This window comes from Nycticebus coucang, chromosome 17 (genome assembly GCF_027406575.1).
Source record: "Nycticebus coucang isolate mNycCou1 chromosome 17, mNycCou1.pri, whole genome shotgun sequence".
Classification (NCBI taxonomy): domain Eukaryota; kingdom Metazoa; phylum Chordata; class Mammalia; order Primates; family Lorisidae; genus Nycticebus; species Nycticebus coucang.
This window is the reverse complement of record NC_069796.1, coordinates 15,790,568-15,806,654: the sequence shown is the minus strand read 5'-3', so window position 1 is coordinate 15,806,654 and position 16,087 is coordinate 15,790,568. Positions and strand designations below refer to the sequence as shown.

The window sequence follows — 16,087 nt, the reverse complement described above, 5'->3', positions numbered from 1 at the left end:
TTGTCTCTTCCCTTCTCACAGGAATCATGGTGTGCACTGACTGTTGTCCAATAACTAAAAATAGTTACTCTACATATTTTGTCCAGTTTTACTGCCGAAAGTGAAATCTGGTTCTTGAAAGCGGAAGGCCCAGCACCTTTCTACTAATGGATATTATTTTTGTCATATTCTCGTAAAGCAATTTGTGTAATTTTGACTTTCTTACAAAATTCATCTAGATTCAATTATCTCAATTTTCCAACTTTTAAACAATCCTCCTCCATGAACAACATTACCAGATCTAGCAATTAACAATGTAGGGCACACAACTAAACTCAAACTGCAGGTAAATAAATAATGAATAATAATTTTTAGTATATCCTAAATATAGAACACATGTACACAAAAAAGTTACTTATTGTTTACCTGAAACTGAAATTGAAGTTAAAATTTAAATAGGCATATAGTTTTATATTTGGCAAGTTTATCTATGAAATATTTTTGTAAAATTTGTTTTTTAATGTTTTGATTTTACTAATTAAGTCTAGGGCTTTTATAGTTTTCCTAGGTAGATATCTACAAAAAGATATATATATATATACCTACATATAACTAGATATATGTACATACAAAAAGCATATATATATCTACAGATATCTAAATATATGTAGATATAAATATAGATAAAAGGTAGATATGTATATATCTACATATATAGGTAGATAAAGGTAGATATATATCTTCATATATATTAATATTATATATTTATATATTACATACATAATATATAGGGGGTCCATAAATTTCATGTGCAATTCAAAATAGTTGTCTATTTTAAATTACACACAAACTTTATGGACACCTTGTATATAACCCTAACCCTTATATATGTTTATATATTATATACATGTTTTTTAGCCTTGTATTTAATAATTTCTTGCTTCCTTGCTTTTACCTGCAGATTATTTTTTCTTTTTCCTAAGTTTCTTAGGTTAAGGGTTCTCTAACTTAAATGTCTGATTCATTTGTTTTAAAATAAAAGTTTAAAGTTATGAAATTTGCTGAGTGTGGCTCTATTCACATCATGAAGAATCTTTCATGAAGAGAGTTCATTTGCATAAATTGCTAAAGCGTTTTTAATCTCAGTTTTTTGTTCCCACTTGATTCAAGAGTCATTTAGAAGAGACTTTTTTTTTCCTTTGAAGAGGGTTTTCATTATTTTGTTTTACCATGGAAATTCAATATTTTGGGCTTCTGGTCAGAGGCTGTGTCCTATAAGTTTTCTAGTTTGGGGGGAAAAATTCACGCTTTCTATAGACTAAGTATATAATTAAATTTTGTACCTGCTCTTTATGCATAAGGCAAAAATGTATTTTCTGTGTATTGAGGTTGAGCAGAGAAATATATTAAAGTTGGTTAGTTGTGATATTTAAATGTCTCAAATTCTTAACTCGTTTTTGGCCCACTTCACCTTGAACGAGATGCTGACAAATAAAAATCACAGTGAACTTCCGTCCAAGAGCTGCAGATGCATCAGCTTTGCCCTCCTTGATTTATGGAGCGCTGTTAAACACAGCTGAATTTCTATGAAAAAGTGTCCTTTCACAGGGATTTATTAGATAATGTATCATTGAAGGCCAATTATCCCCCTGTTCAGAAGATATTAAAAGCCAAAAACATGACTGAGATTATGTAAATAAAGTCCCTCCCACCATCCACCAAAGCCGCCCTCTCCCGCTGTTCCACACGAAAAACAAGCAACTCCTTGTTTTCACCTGGGACTGCTTGAAGGGCATAGAGAAGGGGCAGAGAGGTTTTGCAACATTTTAACTTAGCTTCCAAAGTGATAGTCTGGGAAAATTATAATTTTACTTTCCCTTAATACATTAGGAGGAAAGAATCTGGAGGTTGGATTTGACTAATAAAAACTAGTCTTCGGGCGGCACCTGTGGCTCAGTGAGTAGGGCGCCAGCCCCATATACCAAGGCTGGTGGGTTCGAACCCAGCCCCGGCCAAACTGCAACAAAAAAATAGCCGGGCGTTATGGCAAGTGCCTGTAGTCTCAGCTGCTCTGGAGGCTGAGGCAGGAGAATCGTGTAAGCCCAAGAGCTGGAGGTTGCAGTGAGTCCTGTGACATCATGGCACTCTACCAGTGGCAGTAAAGTGAGACTCTCTCTAAAAAAAAAAAACTAGTCATCAAAAAAAGAAAAGAAGTATTAGCCATGTGTAAGTATGAAAACTTACAAATGCAGTCGTTTTCTCTTGTACCATATCAGTCACAGTTCTTCTGCAATAAATAGATGGAAATTACAAAATATGCATTTGTTTTCAGTTTGCAGAATTTTTCAATGCATCTCTCCCATCTTTTGGAAAACTTCCTGAAATGGGAGGCCATAGAAAGATATTACAATTGTAAAAACAAGAAAAGGAGGGAATTCTCGGCCATGCATCGACATTGCTTGTTCTCTCTTCCCTTTTCCAAGTTTCTTGGGAAAATCAGAGTTACCACACACGGCTAACCTTTATCTAGTTGATGAAACTAGGTTGCAGGTATCTTTCAGGATGAAGAGTACCACAAAATGGTTAAAACAAAAACTAAGGAATTAGATATCCTATCCTCATATTACATCTTTGACATTTCCTAGATAAATTATTTAAACTTTCACTCTAAGGCTCCGTTCCTCGATTTAAAAATAGGAATGATGATGATAATGCCTTCCAGTAGGAATTATAGGAAATAGTGCTTGCAAAAAATTCTCCCCAAACTAGATGCTCAATAAATATTACCTATTGTTAGATGATATTTTGTGAGTGTAACTCCTTGATTTAGCAGAAAATAGAAATGGTTTTCATGTGGTTTCTTTAAAAAGACCTTCCACACCTGCTCCTGGAGTTTTTCAAATGCAATGCCATCATGTTGTTCACACCTGGCAATTGTTGAAAATAAATTATAAACATGATCACTGGTACCATGTCCCAACTATTGAAATTGTATGTCATTTTAGAAAACTGGTAAGGGAGCATAAGCTGAACCAGTGGTTATCAAAATGCCATGACCCTTTAATACAGTTCCTCATGTTGTGGTATGACCCTCAATCATAAAATTATTTTTGTTGCTACTTCATAACTGTAATTTTTGCCACTGTTATGAATCATAATGTAAATATCTGATATGCAGGATGTGTTTTCATTGCTACAAAGGAGACGCGACCCAGAGGTTGATCTGACCTGAACCACTGACCTGAACCATTGAACAAGTCAACTCAACAACCTCAGATATATAAATTACAAATCCCCAAAAATGCTGTTGTGCAAAAATTTCCCTTCTGCTAAGCCAAGAAAGATGATATTTGGTAACCCATCCTACACCAAAAAAGCTGTGCAGTCAGATTACAGCTTCCTTGAGAATCAAGATATTGTCCTTTTTTCCCATGTTGTATCCAGAAGCTAGAACAATACCTAGCTCACGTTAAATATTTAACAAATATTTTTAAACAAATTATTGAAAAGGGAATGAATAGTAAAATTCAAAGTTTATAAAGAAATAAAAATTTTAAGATAAACTTAACCAAAGCCACCTTCACAGATACAAAGGGGGAACATCCGGTTTGATTTTCAGAAATTGTCATGGGTTTCAGATGGAAGCAAATGAGCCTGCAAAGGCAATTTGGCATAAGGAAAAGCTTACAAGGTTGGAAGTCAGAACACTTGGGATTCAGACCCAGCTGAGCTGCTGGACAATTCATCTGCTCTCTCTAAGCCTCAGTCTACTTTGTAAAGTATCAGTGGCCATTGACCATGTCCCAGAAAAGCTCAAATGAGACAAAGCATTAAAACCTAAAAATCTCCACATAGTTCAAATTACTGTTCAAAAATGTAAAATACGAGACCTATATTTGTTACAACAATCACATAAGGAAAAAATTTAGTCATAAGTAGAAAAATTGCAAGAATTATAAATGTTTAACAAAACTATTTTCTTAAAGGAAGAAATCCCCAAAGTGTGTCCAGGTAGCCAACGTCTATTGTGTAATGTTTAAAATGACATCTAATAATACACGCTGTCCTTGCTGGGAAAAACCATTCTGCTTTCCATACTTTTTCTTCTTCATTTTTATATAAAATTAAACTATTAGTTCTATTTGTTTATAGAACAAGAAATAGCTTCTGCTACTTACATTGTTCCTTATCCTATTTTGTCAGAAAATGTATGAAATATGCTGATGGAAGAAGTTAAACATCTCAGAAAATGCCTCTACTGTTCTGTGTATAAACATAAGAGATTGCAGAAGTGAAGAGAAAGAAAAAGAGGAAAGCATGTGTGTGCCCATAAACACACGAATTCCTCCTGGCATATCTCTGAAAAAGCAAACAGGAAAGAATTTTTGTAAACTCACATTTGTTTAAAATGCTGAGATCATTAGACGATGACACAATTGCTTTATAAAAAGTTAGGATAATACGGAGATGCTAGTTGAACATGCTTTGTTTCCCTGGTTGATTTGATGCAATGTTGGTTATAATGATCCTGCTACTTAGAAAATCTTTTGTTTTACAGGTCGTTATTGTGAAAATAAGACACAGGAAATGTGAGCAAATGTTTAGACTAGGGTATATGATCTCTTGGTCATGAATTGATGAATGTTTCTACTTTTATATACATGTACAAACATGGGCATTAAGAAAACACAACATGGGGGGGGAGGGGTCAGAGACAAGATGGCTGACTGAAGCCAGCTTTCCACAGAGGCTCCCATCCAGAAAGAGAGTTAAAGGACAAAAATTTAGCAAGTAACCTGGTGGATTAGAGCTGCGCCAAGAGAGAAGGTTGAATAACACACATCAACCCTGCTGAGGCAAGCTGCGACCCCAAAGATACAAACAAAAGGTAAAAAATCCATCACCAAGTGGATGGGAGGCCCCTCCCCCATGAACACAGCTCAGAGTACCCCATAAACAAAAGAGCAGAGTTCAAAAGTCCCCCCATCATACTGCATGAGAGAGCCCTCTAAAAACTGGACCTACTTCCCATACTAGGGTGCCATGGGGCTCTCCTGCCAGGCATAAAACTGTGTAAAACTGTATATATTCTCTACCTGCAATTCTGAGCTCCCAGCACTCCCCTCCACTCTCACTGTGAGGTCTGGAGGCCTGTCCCCGAGGAGTACAGATTCCTGGGTGTTTTCTCAAGAGGTGTGGACAGGATCTGGACTGCTGCTGGTCAGTGCTGATTCTGCAGCACAGGAGTGAGGAGAGGACAGTCGGCTGTGAGGGAAGCACACAAGGAGTGGTGGTGCCTCAAGGCACAGAGTAGCAGCCATTTTTGGCAACAATAGGGCTCACCCCTGGATATTCCAGAGTCACACCCCCGTCTCTCTGGGCAAGCAGAGGAGGCTGGGCATCTTCTCATGTGGCAACCACCAGCAGAACAGATCTGGGATGGAAACACAGGCCCCATGAGTAAAGGGTTTGCCTGAGGCGGTACTCGTCTGGGTGGAGCACGAGGACTAGAAAACGCATGTGCACCAGGAGATTCCCAGGACAGGGCTGACCCAGAGGACTGCTTTACTGAGCCTAAGACACACCTGGCCCTCAGGGGATCATCAGCCTAGACAAAGGAGGGCAGGAGGCTAGAACTGACAGCTAACCGAGCTGCGAATACAAACTACCTGACAGCAGTAAGATGGGCCCTGAGGCGTAGGTTCTGTGAACTCAAAACAGCTTCTATTCTGCATGGAAATTTAGCTGGGACAGAAATAAATTTTGCAAAGTTGTTCTGTTCTGTCAGTAACATCAATGAGGGACAGGGCTGTACCTGAGTGAACAGCCCCAGCCTCCATCAAGCACCCAAGGTTGTCAGGCCTCACCTCCCCCTGCCAGATGGTGGCAGATAGCAGCGGCCTGGCTGAGGAAACATAGATCTCCTTGTGATTCAGGAAGGTGCAAACCCCTGGAGTATCTGCTCATTGGAGGCAACTGGGTCACAGCCCTGAGGGGCTATCAGTGACTGGGTGTGACAGAGGGGCAAGGAGGGGAAGGAGGCATCAACCTTCCCAGACTAATCTATTTGCTGGGTGGGTCCTCCTGACCTCATGGAGCACTGCAGCAAGTCATATTTGAGTTGCCAGCAGACCCCTGTGATCTAGTTGCCAGAGACCTTTTACACTCTCCCACCTGAGACAGGTGCTGACTGAGACAACTGACTTGGACCTTTTGAACTGAGCGAATCGCCCAAAGACTATCCAAGTGGTGCCCTGGGTGTGTGGTTCTACAAAGGTTGGATTTTCCATCTCCAATTGTTGCCTGTGAGGGGTGGGGTGACTTAATTGCTGGTATTTCTCCACAGCTGAGACTTCAACCCACAGTAACTGTTTCACTAGGTTTGGACAGAGACCAGCTGAAAACAAGACAGAGCCACTTAGCCCCACCACACCAAGCGGGTACCCAGTTTCTCAGGCCATAGCACTGTACAGGTCCTCAGCAAAGCTCCAGGGGAAAAGGTACAGACACTAGTCCAAGCTTTTGGACAAAGGGATGGTTAATCACTACTCCTGGAGCCCTGAACCCAACTTTTTTTATCCACTCATCTAGTCAAATAGGGTAAAATAATCATGGGGTGGAATCAGCAGAAAAATTAGGGTAACATGAATAACCAGAGTAGATCAACCCTCCCACCCCCCAAGGAAAGATATGGCAGATGTAACTGAAGTACCCATTCATAAACAGCTGGCCAAGATGTCGGAAATTCAATTCAGAATTTGGATTGCGAACAAGATTAATAGAATGGAGGAAAAGTTGGAATTAGAAATTCAAGGAGCAATTCAAAAGCTGGAATTAGAAATTCGAGGAGCAATTCAAAAGTTGGAATTAGAAATTCGAGGAGAAATTCAAATGTTATCTCAAGAATTCCACAAATTTAAACACAAAACCACCAAAGATTTTGACACATTGAAGTAAGAATTTCCAGCCCTCAAAGATCTGAAAAATACAGTAGAATCCCTCAGTAACAGAGGGGAGCAAGCAGAAAAAAGGATTTATGACATTGAAGACAAAGCTTTTAAACGCTCCCAAACTCTCAAAGAGGAAGAGAAATGGAGAGCAAAAACATATTATTCTCTCAGAGAGCTCTGGGATAATTCAAAGAAGGCTAAAATCAGCCTCATAGGAATCCCTGAAAGCGATGAAGTGGCTTCACAAGGCATAGAGGTTCTTCTCCATGAAATTATGAAAGAGTATGTTCCAGACATGCCAAGAATTTCTGAAATTCAGATAGCAGTTTCAGAAACCCAGCATGACTCAACCCGAATAAGACATCCCCCAGGCACACCATGATTAATTTCACTAAAGTTAATATGAAGGAGAAAATTCTGAAAGCAGCCAGATGTAAGAAAACCATAAAGTATAAAAGGAAGTATATTAGAATGACTGCAAATCTCTCTGCTGAAACATTTTTAAGCCAGAAGAGGGTGGTCATCGATTTTTAATCTCCTAAAACAAAATAACATTCAATGCTGCATCCTGTATCCAGCTAAACTGAGTTTCATTTATGATGGAGAAATTAAATACTTTAATGACATTCATAAATGTTGAAGAAATTTGCCATAACCAAACCAGCTCTTCAGGATATTCTCAGACCTATCCTCCATAATGACCAGCCCAATCCTCTACCACAAAAGTAAACTCACTCAGAAACTTTTGATCAAATTCCAACTTCTACAGTGGCGAAAGGATTAAAAATGTCCACTGGACTTCCAAAAAACTAATACCCAAAATTTTACCAGACTTACGAATATTCTCCATTAATGTGAATGGCTTAAACTGTCCTCTAAAGAGGCACAGGTTAGCCAACTGGATACAAAAACTCAGGCCAGATATTTGCTGCATACAAGAATCACATCTTACCTTAAAAGATAAATATAGACTCAGGGTGAAAGGATGGTTGTCCATCTTTCAGGCAAATGGTAATCAGAAAAAAAGCAGGTGTTGCAATTTTATTTGCAGATACAATAGGCTTTAAACCAACAAAAGTAAGGAAGGATAAGAATGGCCACTTCATATTTGTTAAGGGTAATACTCAATATGATGTGATTTCAATTACTAATATCTATGCACCCAACCAGAGTGCACCTCAAGAGAAGGTGCACTATAAGAGAAACACTAACAGAGATGAGCAACTTGATTTCCTCCAGCTCCATATAGTTGGAGATTTTAACACTCCTTTGGCAGTGTTGGATAGATCCTCCAATAAGAAGCTGAGCGAAGAAATTTTAGATTTAAACCTAACCATCCAACATTTGGATTTAACAGACATCTACAGAACATTTCATCCCAACAAAACTGAATACACATACTTCTCATCAGCTCACGGAACATACTCCAAAATTGATCACAACTTAGGTCACAAGTCTAACCTCAGTAAATTTAAAGGAATAGAAATTATTCCTTGCATCTTCTTGGACTACCATGGAATAAAAGTTGAACTCAGTAACAACAGGCATCTGCATACTCATACGAAAACCTGGAAGTTAAATAACCTTATGCTGAATGATAGCTGGGTTATAGATGAGATTAAGAAGGAAATTGCCAAATTTGGGGAACAAAATGACAATGAAGACACAAATTATCAGAACCTCTGGGACACCACAAAGGCAGTCCTAAGAGGGAAATTTATAGCACTGCAAGACTTCCACAAGAGAACGGAAAGAGAGAAAGTTAACAACTTAATGGGACATCTCAAGCAAGTGGAAAAGGAAGAATATTTCAACCCCAAACCCACTAGAAGAAAAGAAATAAACAAAATTAGAGCAGAATTAAATGAAATTGAAAACAAAAGAATTATACAAAAGATCAATAAATCAAAAAGTTGGTTTTTTTAAAAGGTCAATAAAATAGATAACCTAACCAGGTTTGGCTAACCTAACCAGGAAAAAAGGAGTAAAGTCTCTAATTTCATAAATCAGAAATGACAAAGATGAAATAACAACGGACTCCTCAGAAATTCAAAAAATCTTTAATGAATATTACAAGAAACTTTATTCTCAGAAAATCTGAAGGAAATTGACCAATACTTGGAAGCACGTCACGTTCCAAGACTTAGCCAGAATCAAGTGGAAATGTTGAACAGGCCCCTATCAAGTTCTGAAATAGCATCAATCATACAAAATCTCCCTAAAAAGAAAAGCCCGGGACCAGATGGCTTCATGTCAGAATTCTACCAAACCTTTAAGGAGGAACTAGTACCTATAATATTCAACCTGTTCCAAAATATAGAAAAAGGAGGAAGACTACCCAACAGGTTCTATGAAGCAAACATCACCCTGATCCCCAAACCAGGAAAAGATTCAACAAGAAAAGAAAATTAGAGAACAATATCACTAATGAATATAGATGCAAAAATATTCAACAAGATCTTAACAAACAGAATCCAGCAACACATCAAACAAATTATACATCATGACTAAATCAGTTTTATCCCAGGGTCTGAAGGCTGGTTCAATATATGTAAATCTATAAATATAATTCAGCACATAAACAGATTAACAAACAAAGACCATATGATTCTCTCACTTGATGCAGAAAATACTTTTGATAATATCCAGCATCGCTTCATGATCAGAATACTTAAAATAATTGGTATAGAAGGGACAATTGTTAAAATGATAGAGGTCATCTACAGCAAACCTACAGCCAATATCGTATTGAATGGAGTTAAATTGAAATCATTTCCACTCAGATCAGGAACCAGACAAGGCTGCCCATTGTCTCTACTGCTCTTTAACATTGTAATGGAAGTTTTAGCCACTGCAATTAGGGAAGAAAAGGCGATCAAGGGTATCCAAATAGGGTCAGAAGAAATCAAACTTTCACTCTTCGCAGATGATATGATTGTATATCTGGATAACACCAGGGATCCTACTACAAAACTCTTAGAAGTGATCAAAGAATACAGCAGCATCTCAGGTTACAATATCAACATTCATAAATCAGTAGCCATTATATATACCAACAATAGTCAAGCTGAAAAAACAGTTAAAGACTCTTTTCCTTTCACAGTAGTGCCAAAGAAGATCAAATATTTGGGAGTTTATCTAACAAAGGACGTGAAAGATCTCTATAAAGAGAACTATGAAACTTTAAGAAAAGAAATAGCTGAAAATGTTAACAAATGGAAAAACATACCATGCTCATGGCTGGGAAGAATCAACATTGTTAAAATGTCCATACTACCCAAAGCAAAATACAATTTTAATGTAATCCCTATTAAAGCTCCACTGTCATACCTCAAAGATCTTGAAAAAAATAATACTTCATTTTACATGGAATCAGAAAAAACCTCGAATAGCCAAGACATTACTCATAAATGCAAACAATGCAGGAAGAATCACGCTACCAGACCTGAGACTGTACTATAAATCGATAGTGATCAAAACAGCATGGTACTGGCACAAAAACACAGAGGTAGATGTATGGAACAGAATAGAGAACCAAGAGATGAATCCAGCTACTTACCATTATTTGATCTTTGACAAGCCAATTAAAAACTTTCAATGGGGAAAAGATTCCCTATTTAACAAATGGTGCTGGGTGAACTGGCTGCCAACCTGTAGAAGACTGAAACTGGACCCACAACTTTCACCATTAACTATGATAGACTCTCACTGGATTAAAGATTTAAACTTAAGAAATGAAACTTCTAGTAAAAATACTAGAAGAAAATGCAAGGAAAACTCTTGAAGAAATCGGTCTGGGCGAATATTTTAAGAGGAGGACCCCCTGGGCAATTGAAGCAGTTTCAAAAATACCCTACTGGGACCTGATCAAACTAAAAAGCTTCTGCACGGCCAAGAACACTGTAAGTATAACAAGCAGACAGCCCTCAGAATGGGAGAAGATATTTGCAGGTTATGTATCCAACAACGGTTTAATAACCAGAATCCATAGAGAACTCAAACGCATTAGCAAGAAAAGAACAAGGGATCCCATTTCAGGGTGGACAAGGGACTTAAAGACAAACTTCTCTGAAGAAGACAGGTGCATAGCCTACAGATATATGAAAAAATGTTCATCATTCTTAATCATCAGAGAAATGCAAATCAAAACTACTTTGAAATATCATCTAACTGTAGTAAGATTAGCCCATATCACAAAATCCAAGACCAGAGATGTTGGTGTGGATGTGGAGAAAAAGGAACACTTCTACAGTGCTGATGGGAATGCAAATTAATACATTCCTTTTGGAAAGATGTCTGGAGAACACTTAGAGATCTAAAAATAGACCTGCCATTCAACCCTATCATTCCTCTACTAGGTATATACCCAGAAGACCAAAAATCATATTATAGCAAAGGTATTTGTACCAGAATGTTTATTGCAGCCCAATTCATAATTGCTAAGTCATAGAAAAAGCCCAAGTGCCCATCGATCCACGAATGGATTAATAAATTGTGGTATATGTACACCATGGAATATTATGCAGCCTTAAAGAAAGATGGAGACTTTACCTCTTTCATGTTTACATGGATGGAGCTGGAACATATTCTTCTTAGTAAAGTATCTCAAGAAAGGAAGAAAAAGTATCCAATGTACTCAGTCCTACTATGAAACTAATTTATGGCTCTCACATGAAAGCTATAACCCAGTTATAACCTAAGAATATGGGGAAGGGGGAGAGGGAGGGGAGGGAGGATGGGCAGAGGCAGGGTGATTGGTGGGATTACACCTACGGTGCATCTTACAAGAGTACATGTGAAACTTAGTAAATGTAGAATATAAATGTCTTAACACAATAACTAAGAAAATGCCAGGATGGCTATGTTAAGCAGTGTGATGAAAATATGTCAAACAGTCTATAAAACCAGTGTATGGTGCCCCATGATCACATTAATGTACACGGCTATGATTTGATTTAAAAAAAAGGAAAAAAGGAGAAAACACAAGATGCATGATTTATGTTTGGGAAAATAATGTTTCAGGAGGGATTATTGTCTTAATTGTAAACAATAAGAGCTTTATGTATCATTGCCATGTGGCTAGTACCTATTGTAGTTGATAGCACTTTCTTAATGCTGTTTCTCCACCAAATTTGTATTTTGTTTTCCTTCATTATCTTTCCAGGAATTATCATTTTCTCCTTCTCTGCTGTATAGCTTCCATAAGAATGCAAACATTTTGTTATTTTTCCTATTAAAACAAAAAATGCAAAGATGCCCATGAGCCTTCCCAGCTATTATCCCATTTCTCTGCCTCTCTTTATGTTGAAACGTGGAGGAAGATTGTGCTCCCAGTCTGAAGTTCTTTATCCCACGTCCTCTCCTCTATCCTCTCCAATAACAGCTTGGCCCTCACGGCTGCTCTGAAATCACGCTGCTGGATCCCACCACCAACCTCTGTCTTTCTGAAGACAATGTTCACTTTTCAGCCCTCACTTTAGTCGACTTTTCATCTATGTCTGATACAGCTGCCTGGTCCCTTCTTTATCAAACATTTTCCTCACCCAACTTTCGGGAAAAGACTCCTTTTTATCTTTTAATCTTTTCCCAAAAGTTGGGTGAGGAAAATGTTTGAGAACATTTGTTGGTGTTCCCTTGTCCTCTAAGCATCTAAATATTACAATGTCTCAAGATGCAGTCCTTAGATCTCCCTCTTCCTCTCGTTTCTACATTTACTCACCTGTAAGTCTTTTTATCCAATTCTCTGACTTTAATTAAAATTTAAATGAGCCCCACTTGTATACTGTAGACCTGCCCTCTCTCTTATACTCTGGACTCAGATGTGTAACTAACAACCTATTCAACATCCTCACTTAGATGTCTAATAAGTATCTCAAACTTAACTTTTGCCAAAGAAAGCTTTTTCTCTACCCCCTACTGCAGAACTCCTGTTCCCCCAGGTTTCTCTACATTTGTAAAAGAAAGTTTGTTACACACTTGCCCTGGCAAAAAAAAAAAAAAAAAATGAGCATCATCTTTGATCCTCCCTTTCCCTAAAATCCTGCCCGCCATCCCTCAGCAGGTGTTTGGAGTTTATCTTCGGGATATATCCAGGGCTCCCCTCAACCAGCCCCCATCATCACCCACCTGCCGTCTCTGCCTAAGTAGTCTCCTCGCTTTCAGCCTCCTTACCTAAGCTCTATCCTTCCCACACAGAAACCAGAGTCATCACATCACTTTCCTAATCATAACTCTCCAACTTCACCCTATCACAGGACGCAGACCAGCTAAACCAACACCATCCAAATTAACCCACTTTTACTTCGTTAATTTCTTCGCCATGTTCAAATCTGTGGGCAAGTGATAACTTCTCAAAGAGGCCTTTCCTGCAAATCTGTGTAAAATCGTCCTCCCCACCTCATAAGTTTTTATCTTCGTCATCAGAAAATGTATTTTTCTTTTTTCTTTACAGAAAGAAAAGACCACAAAGGGAGCCTGGAATAGTTGGCCAAGTAGCAATTTGAGAACACGGGTCGTGGGTTCGCCACTTGCTAAGGTCAGTGACACTGTGCTTCCGGCTGTCTCTTCCTCACACACTGTGAGATGGTGAAAGGAAAGTCAGAATTAGTGATGTTCTAGTGTGTGTCTCACACACTGTGAGATGGTGAAAGGAAAGTCAGAATTAGCGATGTTCTAGTGTGTGTCTATGTTTGCATAGACAGAGCTACAGCGGAGAGTTGAGTAATGCATGCAATGAAAGTGACTTCAATAACCGAAAGCTAAATAGGTAAAAATTTATCGTTCTCAATATCTGTACGACCCATAAACATATGAAAAGATGCAACCTCATTTGTAATTTGGAAAATGCAAATAAAAAGTGTCCTAAGATATGACTACTCAGCCAAAATGGCTAAAATTAAAAAGACTTGCAGTACCAAGTATATGGAGAACAATAGGAACTCCTGTACACAGCTGGTGGGATTGGAAATTGGTAAAAGTTATATGGGACACTGCTTGGCAGCATCTACTAAAATAAAAATGGCATATATCCTCAGTTCAACAAATCTACACCAAGTTGTATATCAAGAGAAACGGAGATATGTGTATACCAAAAGACAGGAACATGAAATATTCAGAGTAACAATTTTCCTAATAACCAAAAATTCAAGCAACCAAAATAGCTATCAAGAGAGGAGGAAAATAAACAGTGGTATATTTACATAATGTAATACTATTCAGCAGTGCAAACAAAAGAACTACGGCTCTCTCAAAACTTGGAAGCTGACTCAAAAATAAAACATCATCCCATTTTTATGAAATCTTAAAAACCATCAAAGCTAATGTAGGTTGTTGGAAATCAGAAGAGGAAGAGAAAAGGGAGTGATGGGTGGGCATGAGAGAGGGTGCTGGGATTCCGGTAAGATTCCTCTTCTTAACCTTGTTTGTAGTTACACGCACAGGTACTCATAGTAATGAGCCATTGGGCTGTGTGCTTGTGATCTGTGTACTTTTGATGTCTTTATTCGCATCACAGCTTTTGTTCAAAAATGGCTATACAGCTGGTTCATCTTGTCATTTTATTAGCTGTACAAAGCAAAGCATCCCATTTTCTTGACTAAGCGTGGAGTGAATCCAAATGAGCATTCCAAAGACAACCATAGAGGCGAATTTACAGATTACATCAGGTTAGCAGTGTATGAAACATAATCAAGTATCCCGAATCTATACCTACAGAGAGTCGCCCTGCGTGTGAAAAAGTGTTTCTAAATGAAATACGGACCTTAACTACTTATCAAGTTAAAGTAAGTAGATTTTATCTATGCTGACTTTTCTCAATAAAATACTGTCACTATTTAGTTAGTAGTTTCAGTGTTTTTTGAACCATATCTGTGCTAAGTTAGTATCTTGCTTACTGGTTGGTTCACAGGCGAATCGTTGCTTGAGGTTCCATTTTGCTCTTTATGTGTCTGTGCTATTTGTAACATATCTTAGACATGGTACCCACCTTTCTCATATGGGTAAAGGTGTATTGGAAAAAATGAGGGGCTTAAAAACGGAACACAAACTTATGTGAACTAGTCACCAAAAGACGGATGTATAATTGGATATTTACCTGTTGATAGCCTAACCCTTCTGTTTTTTTCCTCCATTATTAAGTTAAACCTAAAAAGAAAAACTCCTTTTGGCAGAATTGTAAGGTACCTGGGATTGCAGAGATTTCTCAACATATAAACACATACACATTTACACATACATACACATCTACGTATCCACATGTACACACACCTACACACACACCCACACGCATACACGACCAACTGACACAGAGTTGACCTTACCATTTTGATTGCTATGAAAATTGTTTTATGTATTCAAGTAAATGTCACATAATTTACACATACCCATATGTGGAAAAAAAAAGTAAAATAAATTGTGGAATATAAATATAGTACTTTTCACAGTGTAAATATACGCACACGACTATATCCCACACCTGGGTGAATCTCAAACGTAGTTTTAAGCAAAAGAAGCTGACATAATATAGTCCATAGTCCATAATTCCATTTTTACATAATTTATAAAATGGGACAAATTAATAATTTATTTTTCTGGAAATTGGGAAAGAGGCCTATGCATCCATTAAAACAGAGAAAATAACAAAGTCATATTTATATTTTTACACCAAAGCTGCTAATTTCACTGATTTTTTTTTTTTTTCAGAGGAATTTTTACTCTCTGCAACTAAAGCTATCTGTCTCCTGGCTTTGATGGCAAGAAGATCCTCAGGAGTGTTTGGAACAAAAACAGTGGGAGCAAAGCATGAACGGTGGCCCTGAGCAGAATGGCCCGTTCCAGGAGGACTTATTTGCATTCAGCTTGAAGGCCCGGGAGGTTGGCATTTCCAACACAAAACAATTCTGCCCCCTCCCAGTCTCCCCTCATCCTGGAGCCCTCCTCACTGTATTCCTCCTTTTCTCTGCTGCTAGGCCCGCATCCTACCCCAGAGAGAGAGCCCGTGCTGAGATGGGACAGGAGATTTCAGAATTATGTATAGTTTCTAAAGAACTCTGCTGTATTTGAGGATAAAAAGCACTCTGGAAATATATGTGATTATTGTTGCATTAGAAGTAAACCAAGGATAAGGGAAAATCCATTAACAAGTGTTTCTGCTGAAATGC

The 16,087-nt window shown here is 38.0% G+C and overlaps 2 long non-coding RNA genes across 2 annotated transcripts in view; one reads left to right on the top strand and one right to left on the bottom strand.

Moving 5' to 3' along the window:
- Positions 1-15,852, top strand: part of LOC128568728 (uncharacterized) — a 41,972-nt gene extending 26,120 nt beyond the window's left edge. Inside the window, exons 2-3 of the long non-coding RNA XR_008375203.1 lie at positions 13,381-13,464; positions 15,630-15,852. This is a non-coding gene — a long non-coding RNA (uncharacterized LOC128568728). The remainder of the gene's footprint in view (positions 1-13,380; positions 13,465-15,629) is intronic.
- Positions 1-16,087, bottom strand: part of LOC128568729 (uncharacterized) — a 154,847-nt gene that overhangs the window by 21,008 nt on the left and 117,752 nt on the right. The gene's annotated exons all lie outside the window — the stretch shown is intronic.